Below are 16125 nucleotides of genomic sequence, written 5' to 3'. Positions count from 1 at the left end.
GAATGAGTATCTTTAGCAAAGGTTCCATGGTGTAGTGGTTATCACGTCTGCTTAACACGCAGAAGGTCGCGAGTTCGAAACTCGCTGGAACCTACAGGTTTTTTTACGTCGTTTTCCTTCTTAAATATATTGAACAGGTCGACACTACGTTATTGTGCCGGTTCGCCGATATGATCTGTACGTACGTTCCGATATATTCTTTTAGTGCTTTTTAAGACTCGATAGATGTTTTTATTTTGGTATTTTTTACGACCTACTCCAGCGACGCTGGAGTCCAACGTAGTATAAACACCCTCACTCACCCTATGTTAAGAACGGCTTTCGGAATAAACACCCAACCAACCCATGTTAAGAACGGCTTTCGAAGTGAGGGGGGGTATTCCAAAAGTCGTTCTTAACATAGGGATGTTGGGGTGTTTTGGGGCACGTCGTAAAAATTTATCTTTTTTTTTTTTTTTTAAACTATATCTATTTAAGAAAAATTAATATTACGTAATTGTCATGTCGAAAATAGTAATCTATCCAAAAATTACGAAAAATCACCGAGTAGAAAGTTATTTATAGTTAAATGTAATTTTGGTATATGTTTCGTTTAGGTCCACCTCCACAATTTTCTTTAAAATGACGACATTTATAGGTTTTCGACTATGCTGAATACGAAAATCGCATTGAAATGTTGCAGAGATAAGTAGTTATCAAGATAGAAAAAAATGCATTATGCACGGTAATTTTGGCGGCCATTTTGTTTTTTTTTCCTTCGTGTAAAATTCTGATTGCTTAGGGCGCGCGCGCATGCGCGTAAAAAAATGGCCGCCAAAATTACCGTGCATAATGCATTTTTTTTCTATCTTGATAACTACTTATCTCTGCAACATTTCAATGCGATTTTCGTATTCAGCATAGTCGAAAACCTATAAATGTCGTCATTTTAAAGAAAATTGTGGAGGTGGACCTAAACGAAACATTTACCGTAATTTTTACGCAAAACTGGACAAAATTACATTTTTCTTGGACGTTGTAAAGTAGACGATAGGAGGTTAAACGCAGGGGAGATAACTCTGATAGGAATATTTTAGATGACTTGACAGCAATATTTGTTCCTATTTACGTGCCTCTCCACGAGGGCAGAGTTAGGCATAAAGGTCGGTTTTTAATGTGGGGGAAATCCAGCTCCCCAAAAAGGGGCACTCTGCCACTCTGGATAGGAACAAAAATTAAAATTGTCTCAGCCATGAAGGATTTCTCCTCCACTGACCGAGGACAGAAAAGGTGAAGAGTAGCATTAAAACAGATACTACACTTTGATCTTGTTTATATAGTTTATTTCCGTAATGAAAAAATTTTACAATTAAATAACGAGAAATTCAAAAAATAAAAGCAAAAAATTAACATTTGTAAACAAAGTTAGGCACAAGGCCATACAAGAAGTGGGATGGGGGAGGGGGAGGGTTACAGGGTCTTTCTTACTACAGTGAATATGGAGTCTTTGGCGACTTTACTCTTGACTGGCAACATTTACCACAATACCTCATTCACTCTGTGGACTCTAAACTAACGAAAACCCCAGCGTTTTTACAAAAAAGAATATATTTATGATTTCTGTGTATGTGTATGTGTGTGTGTAAACATTTTTTTTTTAACTACACGGTGAGCTGCAATATTTGTTGTTTATATCGATAGACTTATAAGACCTATGATTAAAAAAAAAATTCTTTTTTTTTTTATTACATTTTCACCCCAAACAAGGCAAATTGCCACTTTGGTGTAGGGGGTGTTGCGGACCAGGATATAAAATACCCTAACTCGCTACAAGAAAAAAAAATGAAACGAATTGAATGAAGAAAACAAAGAACTCAAATGCTGGAATAAAATAAACATGTCGTTTATTTTATGTTGAGAAATGAAAGTATTGGGTGTACACGTGTTCATTCAGCCGTTGACGACTACGCGCGTGGAAGGAAAGGGGGAATGCAATAGAGAAACGCAAAGTGGCAAGCCGGCCTATATAAAGAGAGGGTTAAGCTCAGTAGAGAGTCGCGCACATGTCTGTTTTGATGGACCAAAGCAAAGGGGGGATAGAGTGAAAAAGTCAATCCAGTTCATGGAGAGGGTTAGTTGGTTGGTTGTTTTTGTTTTACGGCATATCAACCCTTTTCCGAGTTATTTAATGCTGAATCCAAAGATTTTGAAAAAAAATTTTTTTTTAAGAGAATATATTTGTTGTTTTCACGTTGGTTTCTATTTAACCCATAGTTGGGACCCTAACAGGTACTACCACTCCGGGTCAGAGTGGACCTGGGAGCAATGGTAATTAAAGGGTGGCTCCACACTCCCCAAAGCCCACAAGCTGGGGCCTCACCACTGGATATAGTTTAAGGTCATATCCAGGACCCCCATTGAGGAACTTCTACCCTCTGCAGAGAGGCAGTCGGCGTATTCTAATACCCCACCGACAGGGCCCATGGAGAGAGAAAGCGTATAAAGTGTACTTGCGCTTACCCCACATTAGAGTAGCAGGGAAAGTGACGCTGGTCCAGACGAAAAAAGGAAGTTAACAGGTTTTGTTGACTTTTATACTGGAGTTAGTGTTCTGGGTGCGCATGTCTGGTTTTCACTTTAAAAGAAGTGACGTCACAGCTCGGGTGTGTGTGTGCGCATGAATGTGAGTGTGTGTATGAGGCTGTGTATATGTGTGCGTGTGTGTGTGTGTGCATACGTGCGTACGTACGTGTGGGTGTGAATATGTGAAGAAAAGCATGTTCGAACAGGGGCTACTATCAGGGGCAAAAACTAATGGGTTACTATGTAGGGATTTGGGCAGCAAGATGTCGGTTCACGTTACACTTGAACTTCTGCACGTCAGTACTGTTGGGGAAGTAGGGACCTGGAATGGAATTCCAAAGTCTGGCGGTTCTGAGGAAGAAACTATTGGAGTAGAAAGATCTTTTACATCTAGGGATCTCTACAATGTGGAGGTGGGATTTAGCAGCCTGTCGGGTTTGTCGAGGGTGCTCACGTCGTGGGGGCACAAGTGATTGCAGTTTGTCAGAGCATTCACCACTAAAATACTTGTAGAACAGGCAGAGGGATGCAATATTTCGTCGATGGGACAGAAGCTGAAGGTTAGATATCAGTTCAGGGCCTATCAGGTTTGCGACTCTCTTTTGAACCTTGTCAAGGAGCGAGAGACTAGTAGCAGATGCACCAGCCCAAATGTGACAACAATACTCAATACATGGGCGAATGGTGGCCTTATAGAGGTACAGGATACTTTCGGGTGTTAGTAGTTTTCTAGAACGGTAGAGAGAGCCCACCTTTCTTGCAGCGGTCCTGGCAATACCTTCAATGTAATTGTTCCAACTCATGTTTCCTGTGAACGTTAGGCCAAGGAGTTTGAAAGATGTACTCTCAGATAAAGAGTCGTTTGCCATTGCTATAGGTGGTAGAGAGGGTTTCTTGTAATTATTGAATGAAACTACTTTAGTCTTGGCAGCATTGAATGTGACCAACCATTTTTGTCCCCATTCCACTACAGATTGGAGGTCTTCCTCTAGTGTTTCTGCCATTTCTTTAGAAATGTGTTCATTCGTCTTCCTGTCGTGCCTGTTATAGGGTGGTGTCATCAGCATATATACCCATCTCAGAGGCAATTTTGTCAGGGAGGTCATTTATGAATATCAGGAACAATAGAGGTCCAAGGATAGACCACTGAGGCACTCCCGCATTTATGTCATATTGTTTAGATGTACGACCGTCGAGGACAACCTGGATTTTTCTCTTATCTAAGAAGGATTTGATGGTGTAACTACTTATAGGACATGGGGTGTGAGTCGGTGTTCATCAATTCATAATCAGAATCCGTCATCATATCATAAAATAGTAGAGGATCACTGGGACCGTTAAAGGTAAATTTGAGATCTCCGATTTACAGAAGGGTTTCACCGAGTCACATCTCCATGCATATTAATTAAAAAGGAGTGAATAAATTCATAAAAATAACAATAGTCATCAGCTTCCAGATTTACGTGTGTGGTTCGGTAGGAGAAATGGTGGGATCCTTCTATCGATCCAGTAGATATCTCACTGCTGATGCAATTCTCTATCTATATAAGAGCCATGTACGTCCAAGGATGGAGTACTGTTGCCACATCTGGGCAGGAGCTGCTAGAAAGGACTTGTCCTGCCTTGATAGAGTTCAAAATAGACTTCGTAGCCTCGTAGGAGATGTCCTTTTCTCTTCCTTGCAACCTCTTTCTCACAGAAGAGATGTTGCGAGTTTGTCTCTGTTTTATCATTATTTTCATGGCAGGTGCTCGACTGAGCTCCAATCTATTGTCCCCCCTCGCCAAACTTTCACAAGAAACACCTGTCTAGCAGAAACCACTATCACTAATTTCCCCTACTCTTTATCTGTGCCTAAACCTAAACGTAGATTCCATGAACAAAGCTTCTTTCTTAGAACTGCACGCCTGTGGAATTGTCTTCCGTTTTCCTGCTTTCCAGCTGACTACAATATGGTTGTATTCAAGTCTAACGTAAACAAATTTACCGAATTCCCATTACTAATGATTATTATATTGTCCAACTGACTACTGTACACTCTTTAACCCTTATCATCGAGTTGCCTCTTGGCCTTGATAAGTGGTGATGGCTATGTAAGAAAACAAAACAAAAAAAAACAACCAATCTGCAATCAGGATCTATCGAAATTAGAGATCAAGGTTGCGATATATAAGTAAAAAGTGGTGGAGTTAAAGATAAATTTAACGAGATCTCCAAATTACAGTCACATCTACATCCATCTCACCTGTCTGTTTAATTTAATTTTTTTTTTTAAATTTTCTTCCTTTGAAGATTGTAATGCTGGGTATGGGGCAGCCAAACCAGCTGCCAACACCCCCCTGCTTTTTATTGAAACCAACCGAGAGCTCGTTTTAGTATCCTTGTTGTTCCCTTAAGTGCAATTGTCTGGATCCCTTTTGCATTTGGTTCACCAGCAATAGTAGTTAGGTAGGACTTCAACTTCTTCATAAGCGTAATGACGTCATGAGTTCTCAATATAGTTAGAGCTTTAGAGTAAGTCAGTCAGTCAGTGTCAGGGGAGTCAGAGAGAGAAGTCAGAAGTCGGACAGGGTCGGGCAGACAGAACTGACATTCCACCTTGGAAGCAAAGGTGAGAAAAAGGAAATCATGTAGAGACTTTGAATTCCTTGATGTGAAGCCATTGACCGGTCAAATGGAATAAACGAACATCATCATATTTTTGTAACTGTCGTCTTCGTGTTATGTCATTAAACAACAAAGGTATTGTGAATTTGTATTATAAGAACTTTGTGTATAAACTCATCTAAGAATGTCTCTATCTTCTTAAGAATGTGCTTCCCTCTCAGCTATTAAAAATTGGTCCTTCATTATGATAAAAGACTGAAAATCCTCATCTCAAAAATACATGTGTTTAAAGAAAGATAATGTTCAATTTAATTTTTTTTTTTTCTTCCTTTTAAGATTGTAACGCTAGATATGGGGCAGCCAAACCAGCTGCCAACACCCCCCTGCTTTTTATTGAAACCAACTGAGTGCTCTTTTTAGTATCCTCGTTGTTCCCTTAAGTGCAATTGTCTGGATCCCTTTTGCATTTGGTTCACCAGCAATAGTAGTTAGGTAGGACTTCAAGTTCTTCATAAGCGTAATGACGTCATGAGTTCTCAATATAGTTAGAGCTTTAGAGTAAGTCAGTTAGTCAGTAAGTCAGGGGAGTCAGAGAGAGAAGTCAGAAAAAGGAAATATATATAGAGACTTTGAATTCCTTGATGCGAAGCCATTGACCGGTCGAATGGAATAAACGAACATCATCATATTTTTGTAACTGTCCTCTTCATGTTATGTCATTAAACAACAAAGGTATTGTGAATCAAACTCATCTAAGAATGTCTCTATCTTCTTAAGAATGTGCTTCCCCCTCAGCTATTAAAAATAATGAATGAAAATCCTCATCTCAAAAATATATGTGTTAAAAGAAAGATAATGTTCAATTTAATTTTTTTTTTTTTTTTAGGTAGGACTTCAAGTTCTTCTTCATAAGCCCTGTGGCACCTATGATAACTGGTATGATTGATATCTCCCTAAGATTCCAATTTCTTTTCATATCATACATGAGACCTTGGTATTTGGTCTGTTTCTCTCCTTTTCAGCTCTTTATCTGTGCCTAAATCCAAACGTAGATTCCATGAGCAAAGCTTCTTTCTTAGAACTGCACGCCTGTGGAACTCTGCCTGCTTCCCACCTGACTACAACTTGGACATCTTCAAGTCCAACATAAACAAACTCCTGACAAACCGTCCCCTTAAGTAAGACACTCTATCAAAACCCACAATACTAATGATTACTACAATACTATCTCATTGATTACTGTACCCGCAATAACCCTTGTCCCTGAGTGGCCTTCGGGCCTTGATAAATGGTGACCTCCATGTAAAAAAAACAAGAAGCTCTGTTCAGACCTCCATCATTAGGGAACACTCACTTCAACCAAGGTTGCAACTCTCTCTGACCTATTCCATATAACTATGTCAGGTTTCACAGCAGCATTTTCAAGGTAGGTGGCTGTAGGGATTACATGGTCGTAATGTATGGTATACAAGTCATTTCTAATTGTTCTTTCAGGTTGATGTTCCCAGGATTTGCTGCTACATTGGATGTTTAATTTTTTTACAGATGGTCCATCATGTTTTGCTGTGTAGTAGCCGTCCCTCAAAAGAACCTTGCAACTTGATATCAGATGACCAACACGGAAATGTAAGTATGTTTGTATGTCTGACTACAACTTTCGAAAGAGGCCACGGATTTTCACAAGATCAGTATCGTTTTGAAGCTCGACCCTTCGGACGACAAATATCGAAAAATTGGCTAAAAGCATTACTTCCTTCATCCTCAACTGGGCACTTTTCTACAAGGAGGGTCGCTATTTTTTTTTGCATCGCAATTTTTGCAAGTCATCATATCGCTTGGAATAACCTTCCAGAATTCCAGATATCATGGATTAGCGGAAAGTCGAGGTTAATTCCTTCACCCTCAACTTCGCTTTTTTCACTGATATTTTCAAAAGTCATCCATTCTTTTCGATTGTCTAGCCTCAATTTAAACCTTCTCCACTTCCGGTTTGCGTCATGTTTTCTTTTTCACATTTTTTTACTCCTTCGCGGTTCATGTTCGAACCTGCCTGGCTGCTATCATTTTTTTTTTTTACTCAACACACAACTCCAAACACCAGGGCAACGTCGGTCACCCAGGCTAGTCTATAAAATAAAAGGCAAAATGTGTGTGTGTGTGTGTTTGTGTGTGTGTGTGTGTTTGTGTGTGTGTGTGTGTTTGTGTGTGTGTGTTTGTGTTTGTATGTGTGTTTATATGTGTGTGTGTATGTGTGTGTGTGTTTGTGTGTGTTTTTGTTTGCGTGTGTATTTGTGTGTGTGCGTTTGTGTTTGTGTGTGCGTTTGTGTGTGTGCTTGTGTGTTTGTATTTGTGTTTGTGTGTGTGCGTTTGTGTTTGTGTGTTTGTGTGTGTGTGTTTGTGTTTGTTTGTGTATTTGTGTGTGTGTGTGTGCGTTTGTGTTTGTGTGTGTTTTTGTTTGTGTGTTTGCTTGTGTGTTTGTGTGTGTGTGTTGTGTGTGTGTATGTGTGTTTGTGTGTGTGTTTGTGTGTGTTTGTGTTTGTGTTTGTGTGTGTGTGTTTGTGTGTGTGTGTTTGTGTGTGTTTGTGTTTGTTGGTGTGCGTTTGTGTGTGTGTTTATTTGTGTTTGTGTGTGTATGTTTGTAAGTGTGTATGTTTGTGTGTGTTTTGTGTGTGTGTGTTTATTTGTGTGTGTGTGTGCGTGTGTGTGTGTGTTTGTGCATATGTTTGTGTGAAAAAGATGTTTATTATCTTCAAAGACCTCACTTGTCCTCTTACCGTTTTTACGACTCCCACCCAGGTTGCATTCTAACTTGATAAACGAAATAGGAAAATGTATTTGGTGGAAATATCACTTTCGACGGTAATTCTTTGCCTGAAGACGTAATCCCCCAACGTGGGTGATTACAGAAACATGTATGCACATATGTAGCCATTAATGTTTGTATAAATAAAATTAATAGGAGCCTTGACTGCCGTACAAACGGTCGGGTTTCAATCCTGGCTTGAGGTAGTTGCCTGTCTAGCCGCACTGATGAGCTGTGAAACAGCGAAACAGTACTGTATGTGGATGACTATATATATATATATAAATATATATAAATATATATAAATATATATATATTTCCTTGGATTTTACTTGTGAAAATTGAAATTCAATTACCTTTCTTGAAGTTATATATTTGGATTTTACCGTCACTGGATTATTTATCTTCCACCAGACTATCCATTCATGTGTAATCACCTTTTTCTTTACCATATTCCCTCTGCTTCACTTTTTTGTTATCAAGTAAGATCTTTGACTAACTTGTTGTTTCATCAAATACTTTTGCATGCAAAATCCGATCCCGCATTTTGCTAATTCCTACTCTCTGATGAGAAGGAAAGTATTTCTTCGAAACTCTGCGGATTAAGGACAATCCACTTATCTAGTGTTTCCTTTTCAGATTAAATATGTTTTTAACTATTTTTCAAAGTGCTTTTTTACATGTTTTATTAACTTTTTGCTCGTATATATATATATATATATATATATATATATATATATATATATATATATATATATATATTTAAATAAATGTTTAGAGGTACAAAATTTGTATATAGTTTTAAATAAAATACTAGGCGGAAGTTTCTCGAGAGCTCTTTCGGCTATCATCTCGTCAGGAGTAAATCGATAGCAATCTAAATATATTGTAACGAAAATAAAGAGTTCTATTGGGGAACTTATTTAATGTGCCAACGTACGGGGACAGTAATTAAATTTATTTACGTTTAAAAACGATTAAAAATATTGGCACAACGAGGGAGAAAAAAAAAAAAAAAGCGGGAGAAAAAATTCAAAGTTCCCCAAAGAGAAACAATGCGTTTGACGTTTCAGGGAAATATTCATCAATAATGGTTATCCTGTTGACGTTATTGATGATTGTATTTTCAAAAAGGTTGCGGATTTTAAATCCCCTAAAAAGTTTGGACCCTTGAAATGCCCGGTTTATTTGAAATTACCGTGGATTGGGGAGGGAAGTAATAGAATTTCAAAACAGATTCGAAGAAGTATTTACGAATGCTTCAATTCGGTGACTTTGTGTGTGGTATATACTACGAGACCTGCTTTTCCGTCTTTCCGCAAGGATAGTTTGCCTTACATCCAAAATAGTAATATTGTATATAAGTTTAGATGCCAGTGCGATGCTGGTTATGTTGGGCGAACATCCTTGCACCTTTTGACTCGTATAAACCAGCATGTTCCATCGAAGATCAGACAAGGGAGGATGGGGTTTGGTGGTCTCCCTCCTTCTGCAGCCTTGGACTCTGCTATTGGCCAGCATTTGGTTGACAACCCGTGCTGTGCCGATAGATATAAAATAGATTGGTTCGAGGTGCTACATACATCGGACTCCAAAAAGCCATTTAAAGATTTTGGAGGCCGTTTCTATCGCGGTGCGTCAACCTTCTTTGTGCCGACAAAAAGAAACATCAAACGCATTGTTTCTCTTTGGGGAACTTTGAATTTTTTCTCCCGCTTTTTTTTTCTCCCGCTTTTTTTTTCTCCCTCGTTGTGCCAATATTTTTAATCGTTTTTAAACGTAAATAAATTTAATTAATGTCCCCGTACGTTGGCACATTAAATAAGTTCCCCAATAGAACAAATTCAAACATTATGTCGTAACTAATTGTAACTAACAATAAAATACACTTTTTGTTGCACCGAACTGCACAAGTACCAAAAAGTTTTTTTTTTTGTTGCCCTAATTTATTATTAGGTGAAAGAATGGTTCGTATGTTTTGTTGACAATTCGTTCATTCATTCACGTTTGTAAAATCAAAACAAATAGACATATGCCTCAAACTTCCGGTCACGTGTCAGAGGGAGCCTTAATTACTTTCAGTGCCATCCGCCATGTTTTTAGCGATTTGGGGAAAGTGGCAGGATTCTCAACCTCCGCCTGTGTCGCTTTCAGACATGTTAGAAGGTCCCTATCGCTCTTGGGATTTGTACACAACTGGCCAACTAATCGATGGTCCTAAACAAACAGAAAAAGAAAACCGATTTTCATAAAGTGGAAATGGAATAATGACTTTTCTAAGGCGATAATTTTATCGTTCCACCTTGTATATATCAGCATGTGCTGTAATCAACAGGGGAAACAACTCTTTGAAATCTGTTTCGAGTGATCTCCCTTTGACGTTAGAGCGATGCTATTGACAGTATGTTATTTTTTTATTTTTTAGTGTTGCACGCGACGTATCGAGGCAACTGTGTCCCCGTTTATTTTATTTATTTCCTTTCCAGAAGGTGAAAGACAATGTCAGGTCGACGTGATTTTGAAGTGCTTTGACATAACTCGCCATTGATCCAAGGGGAATAACTCCATTTTACTAAGAGATTCGTTCATTTTTTTTTAAGAGGTGAGACTGAAGCAAAATATAATTGTAGAAGGCGGTACAATGCTTCAGCTTGTGTCTTTCCGTTACCTCTGCATTGTACCGCCTTCTACAATTCTCTTCTTTTTTTAATTGCAAAGTGATCACTTTATTTTATTTTATTTATTTATTTATTTGTTTAAATATGGGTAATTTCACGTGCCTACTGTTAAAATTCAAGGGAGAAATGGCCGGAGTTTAAAATAAATAACAAAAAACTTGTCCAGTGAATGGCATAGATTACAGTTATGGTATCTGGTGTGGAACGGGCTTGCCTAAATCCATATCGTTGGTCGGTCAGAAGTTTAGCATCTTTTTTTTTTTTTTACAAGGTGGTCAAAGCCCGGAAGCCACTCGAGATAAGTTGATGGACTAGAGCTTGGTTAATTATGGACTCAAATATTTTAGCGAAAAGTGGGAGGAGACTAACAGGGTGATAATTTGATGGGTCAGTTCTTTCGCCAAATTTCTTGCATACTGATACCACAGAAGCAGTTTTCCAGCAGTCCGGAAAGCAAGATTCATTAAGGAATTTGTTGTAAAGTTTGGAGAGAACTGGAGCTACTTCAGCGGAGCATTTTTTTAATAGCACAGCCGGGATGAGATCAGGTCCACATGCTTTTGAAGTGTCAAGGGTTTTTATGATAGCATGCACCTGAAACGGGGTGATTTTCAGATCGTCTAGTGTGGCGTTTATCCGCAAACGGAAAATCAGGGAGGGGGTGGTTAGCAAGGTCCAGTGTGGAGTTGGAGGTAACAAACCGACTGGCAAGCATGTTAGCCTTCTCGGTTGCTGAGCAAATAACCTCATGATTGTTGCTTAGTGGGGGAATTGTTAGGGGGATTAAATTAGCGATATAAAGGACTGTTTGAATAAATTCATAATGATTTAAATTTGTAAATATATATAAAAAAAATATTTTTAGTTGCGTGCACTAATGTTATCGAACTGGTGGGTGTATTGTAACTATTCTATACTTTCACCTAACAATTTAATAAACAAAAAACATTGTAAAACTTGAATTAAAATTGAAAATAATATTTAAAAAAATAGCACGGTAACAGAAGTGCATAAACACCACTTTATTTGACATATTTCTTTTCCAAAGGACCGCTTGAATAAATTGATTTAAATTGAAAGCGTTGTGTAATTATTTCTAAAAACTAAATCTTAAAAAATAATGATGCCTGTGATTATTACACCTAGTGTCTGACTCTGTCTAAAAAGACATAAAACTGCACCGTGAAGAATCCCAAACTCAAAGTACTTCTTTTAAACTCCTCGGCCTAACGTTTACAGGGAATATGAACTGGAATAGATACATTGAGAGCATTGCCAAGGCTGCTGCAAGGAAGGTTGGCTCCCTCTGCCGTGCTAGAAAACTACTTACGCCTAACAGTATCCTATACCTCTATAAGGCCACCATTCGCCCATGTATGGAGTACTGTTGTCACATCTGGGCTGGTGCATCTGCTGCTTGTCTCTCGCTCCTGGACAGGGTTCAAAAGCAGTGGCGGCTCGTGCATGGAACTGTGGGACTGCAGCACCCCCAAGTTATTTCTACACAATATTAATGATAAAAGTAAAAATAATACGTTTGTTTATTATTATTATTATTATTATTATTATTATTATTTTATTTTTTCTATGTGTACATTATAAAATCATTAACTTTAATGTCGGTATCTCCAAATGCATATAATAACAAAAATAAAACTTGCTTGGAGCTGTTAAATTCACAGTTACACTTTCTTAATGAAATTCTCTTGTACGCATGCGCGGATTAGACGCTTTAGGCAGTCGATGAAAGCTGCTTGAAGAACTGTCGCTTGGCGCAGTTCCGTGTCGTGAAATTCGTTGTTTGCTTAGAGTGTGCACCTGTATAAATATGATAACATTGTTATTGAAAAAAAAAAAAAAAAAAAAAAAGGAGGTTTACTTATATTTTTTAAAATTATTATTAAAATCTGCACATAACGTGTTCTTGTACATAAAATATTGTGCTATTTTTTTTTAAAATACGCACACTTTTAGCGTTGCGATTTAAGTCGGTAGCAGACGGAAATATATAATATGCAGAAACTGCTTATTTTCATTTATTAAAAGTATTCGGGAATTTAGCAGTGAAGCTAACACGCGGCCAAGAGTAAAAACCAAATATACAATAAATAAATTTTACCATAAAAATAAAGTTACTTTTCCATCTACCTGCCTTTTTGTTTGTTTCTTTAAAGTAGTTTTAAATGCTATTTATTTTGCAACAACTAAACTTTACAAAAACAACTGTTTACATTTTTTCCTAGAAGCAAAAAAGCGAAGAAACAGTTTATGTTGAAAATATATTTTAGCTAGAAATCTTTTTAGTGTGTATGTTTTAGATATAAAAAAATTAGCATTTATTTGCCTCTGACAAGGACAATGTTAGAAGTTTTACCCTTTGAAAAATGGATTTTTTACACAAGATTTTTTAATTAAAATGTGTTTGTAAGTAAAAAAGAAAAACACAGTTTTTTTAAATAATTATGCATTTTTAAACTTTACATTGAATTTGTTAGTAGATGGGTCAGATAATACGCATTTAAAAAAAGGAATTAGAAATCCTTCTGGACTGAGACAATTTTAATTTTTTGTCTTTTGGGGAAGAAAGCTACATTAAAATTCGATGTCTTATAATGCTTATATATGACATCCTATTTTCTTATAATAACTATCCACTTTATGTCGATCTTTACCGGCATGGGAAGGTCAGTAAATAGCCAAGTTTGTTCTTTTTATATAAAAAGCAAGTTGTTAAAAGATTTGTAAATAAAATTTTGTATCTTTAAATATTTTTGTTTGTTTGCTCACTATATAGAAATGTAAACTTTTTTATTTTGCATTTTATTTACAAAAACGTTTTGTTATAAATACATCTTTAAAAATAAATTTTGTAAATAAAACTGTTATTAAATAAAACGCTATTTTCAAATAGTAAACTCCTAAATTAACACTCGTAGGGAGGCAGATAAATTTCAAAGTTTTTCTTTTTTGTTTTTATAAAGAATAAGTTATATTTAAAAATGTTTTTCGTTTGTTTGCAAAAAAAAAAAAAAACCCCGCAAACTTTTATTTAATCTGAAAAGGAATAAATATATATATTATTTTTATTCTGTAAAGTGTACATAATTTAAAAAAATCTTTTTAATAAAAAAGTTTTTGTGTATTCCCATTTCTGATTGATTATTTGTCTTTGTTATATATTTGAATATTTATTTGAATGTTTGTTTATTATTTGATTAAATATTTATTTATATATTCGAATTTCTTTACACGATATTAAAAAAATACGTAAAATTTTTGAAGCAGCACCCCCACTAATCTCAGGCACGAGCCGCCACTGTTCAAAAGAGAGTCACCAACCTGATAGGTCCTGAACTGTCATCTAGGCTTCAGCCTCTGTCCCATCGACGAGATGTTGCATCCCTCTGCCTGTTCTACAAATACTTTAATGGTGCCACTTTGAAGCAGGGGGCTACTATCAGGGACATAATTTGTGGGGGCATTATGAAGGGAGATGAGTAGAAAGATGTTTGTTAACATTATACTTGAACTTCCGCATATCAGTACAGTTGGAAAAGCAGAATCCCGGAAGGGAGTTCCAAAGACTTGCAGTTCTGGGGAAGAAACTATTGGAGTAAAATGCTTTCTTACACCTAGGGATCTCTACTGTAAAGGGGTGGGACTTAGTTTCTTGTCGGGTTTGTCGGGGGTAGTTACGTCGAGGAGGTACAAGTGCATGTAGTTCGTCAGAGCATTCACCATTAAATTACTTGTAGAACAGGCAGAGGGATGCTATATTTCGTCGATGGGACAGAGGCTGAAGCCCAGATGACAGTTCAGGACCTATCAGGTTGGCGACTCTCTTTTGAACCCTGTCCAGGAGTGAGAGACAAGCAGCAGATGCACCAGCCCAAATGTGACAACAATACTCCATACATGGGCGAATGGTGGCCTTATAGAGGTACAAGATACTTTGAGGCGTAAGTAGTTTTCTAGTACGATAGAAAGAGCCCACCTTCTTTGCAGCAGCCTTGGCAATGCTCTCAATGTATCTATTCCAGTTCATGTTCCCTGTAAGAGTTAGGCCGAGGAGTTTAAAGGAAGTACTTTCAGATAATGTGTTCTTGGCCATTGCTATTAGTGGTAGAGAACGTTTCTTGTAGTTATTAAAGGAAACAAGCTTAGTCTAGGCAGCATTGAATGTGACCATCCATTTTTGCCCCCATTCCACTGCAGACTGGAGGTTTTCATCAAGTGTTTCTGCCATTTCATTAGATATATGTTCATTTGTTTTCCCCTCGTGTCTGTTATAGAGAGTAGTGTCATCAGCAAATATACCCATCTCAGAGGCAATTTCATCAGGGAGGTCATTTATTTCAGATTTCCAGTCAATACTCTTACAATTACACAAATGTTATTTTTTTCATTTGGATTATAATTCTGGATTGTTCGTCTCATAAAAATGCACATTTCTCCACTTTATTCAATAATTAATCTTAATAATATTATGATCATGGGAATTCACGAACATACAGGACTGAATATGAATTACACATCTCCCATATATAAAAATAAACTACTTCTTTATAATTTTTTTTATTTAATAGTGTACGGTAATACAAACCGAAATAAACTACTTCTGGTTAAATAAAATTTATTACTTTGAGTTTTAAAATTTGTTACCGAGTTGTTATTTATTGATGTTTTCAGTTCAGGGTGAGGACATGGCTTTGGATTTGTAGTGACTAGCTGAATCAAATCGTACGTCACGTAATCATAGGAATGTATTTTTCATTTCAGGAACAATTTGGTTTTGTCACCGCAATTCTATCAGCGTGTAGAATCGTGGTTGTGACGCAACCCTTTTACACACAAATCCATGGGTACTATATTTTTTATCTATTCGCGCATATAGACAGTGAACAGGCCAGAACATTCTAGAAAATCAATATAAAAAGGCCTAATGCGCCAGAAACAAATCAGTTTCTGCAAGTTACTTCACCGCTGCCTGTGATTATCACGCGTGTCTGACTTCATTTAAAAGACGTAAAACTGCACTGTGAAGAATACCAAACTTACGCTGCTACGGATAAATTACACAAAAATTTTTTTTTTCACTTGGATTATAATTCTGGATTGTTCGTCTTATAAAAATGCACATTTTCCTGCTTTTCTCATGGACTTTAATTTTAATTTTAATAATTTCAAACATGGATAAAAGATGATGAGAAATTGGAATCAGGGGGAAGACTGGGACTATACAACAGATTGTAATGCTGAAAATAGCTGAAATCTTAAAGAAAACACTTGAATGCAGAAACTGATGCACATTTGCTGCGACACCTTGTACAATACGACGACGACCACTTACTGTTTGGGAAATTACAAACATACAGAATTGAATATAAATTACACATCTCCCATGTATAAAAATAAACTTCTGGTGAAATAAAATTTATTATTTTGAGTTTTAGAATTTGTTTTCGAGTTGTTGAT

At 36.9% G+C, this 16125-nt stretch overlaps 1 non-coding gene across 1 annotated transcript; it reads left to right on the top strand.

Moving 5' to 3' along the window:
• The first annotated feature begins 20 nt into the window (after positions 1–20).
• Positions 21–93, top strand: Trnav-aac (transfer RNA valine (anticodon AAC)). The gene has a single exon. It is a non-coding gene; the product is annotated as a tRNA-Val (tRNA).
• Positions 94–16125: the final 16032 nt, after the last annotated feature.

The sequence above is a fragment of the Euprymna scolopes genome, chromosome 46 (assembly GCF_053919585.1).
Source record: "Euprymna scolopes isolate OS-2025 chromosome 46, ASM5391958v1, whole genome shotgun sequence".
Lineage (NCBI taxonomy): Eukaryota > Metazoa > Mollusca > Cephalopoda > Sepiida > Sepiolidae > Euprymna > Euprymna scolopes.
This window is presented reverse-complemented; position numbering and strand designations above follow the sequence as displayed.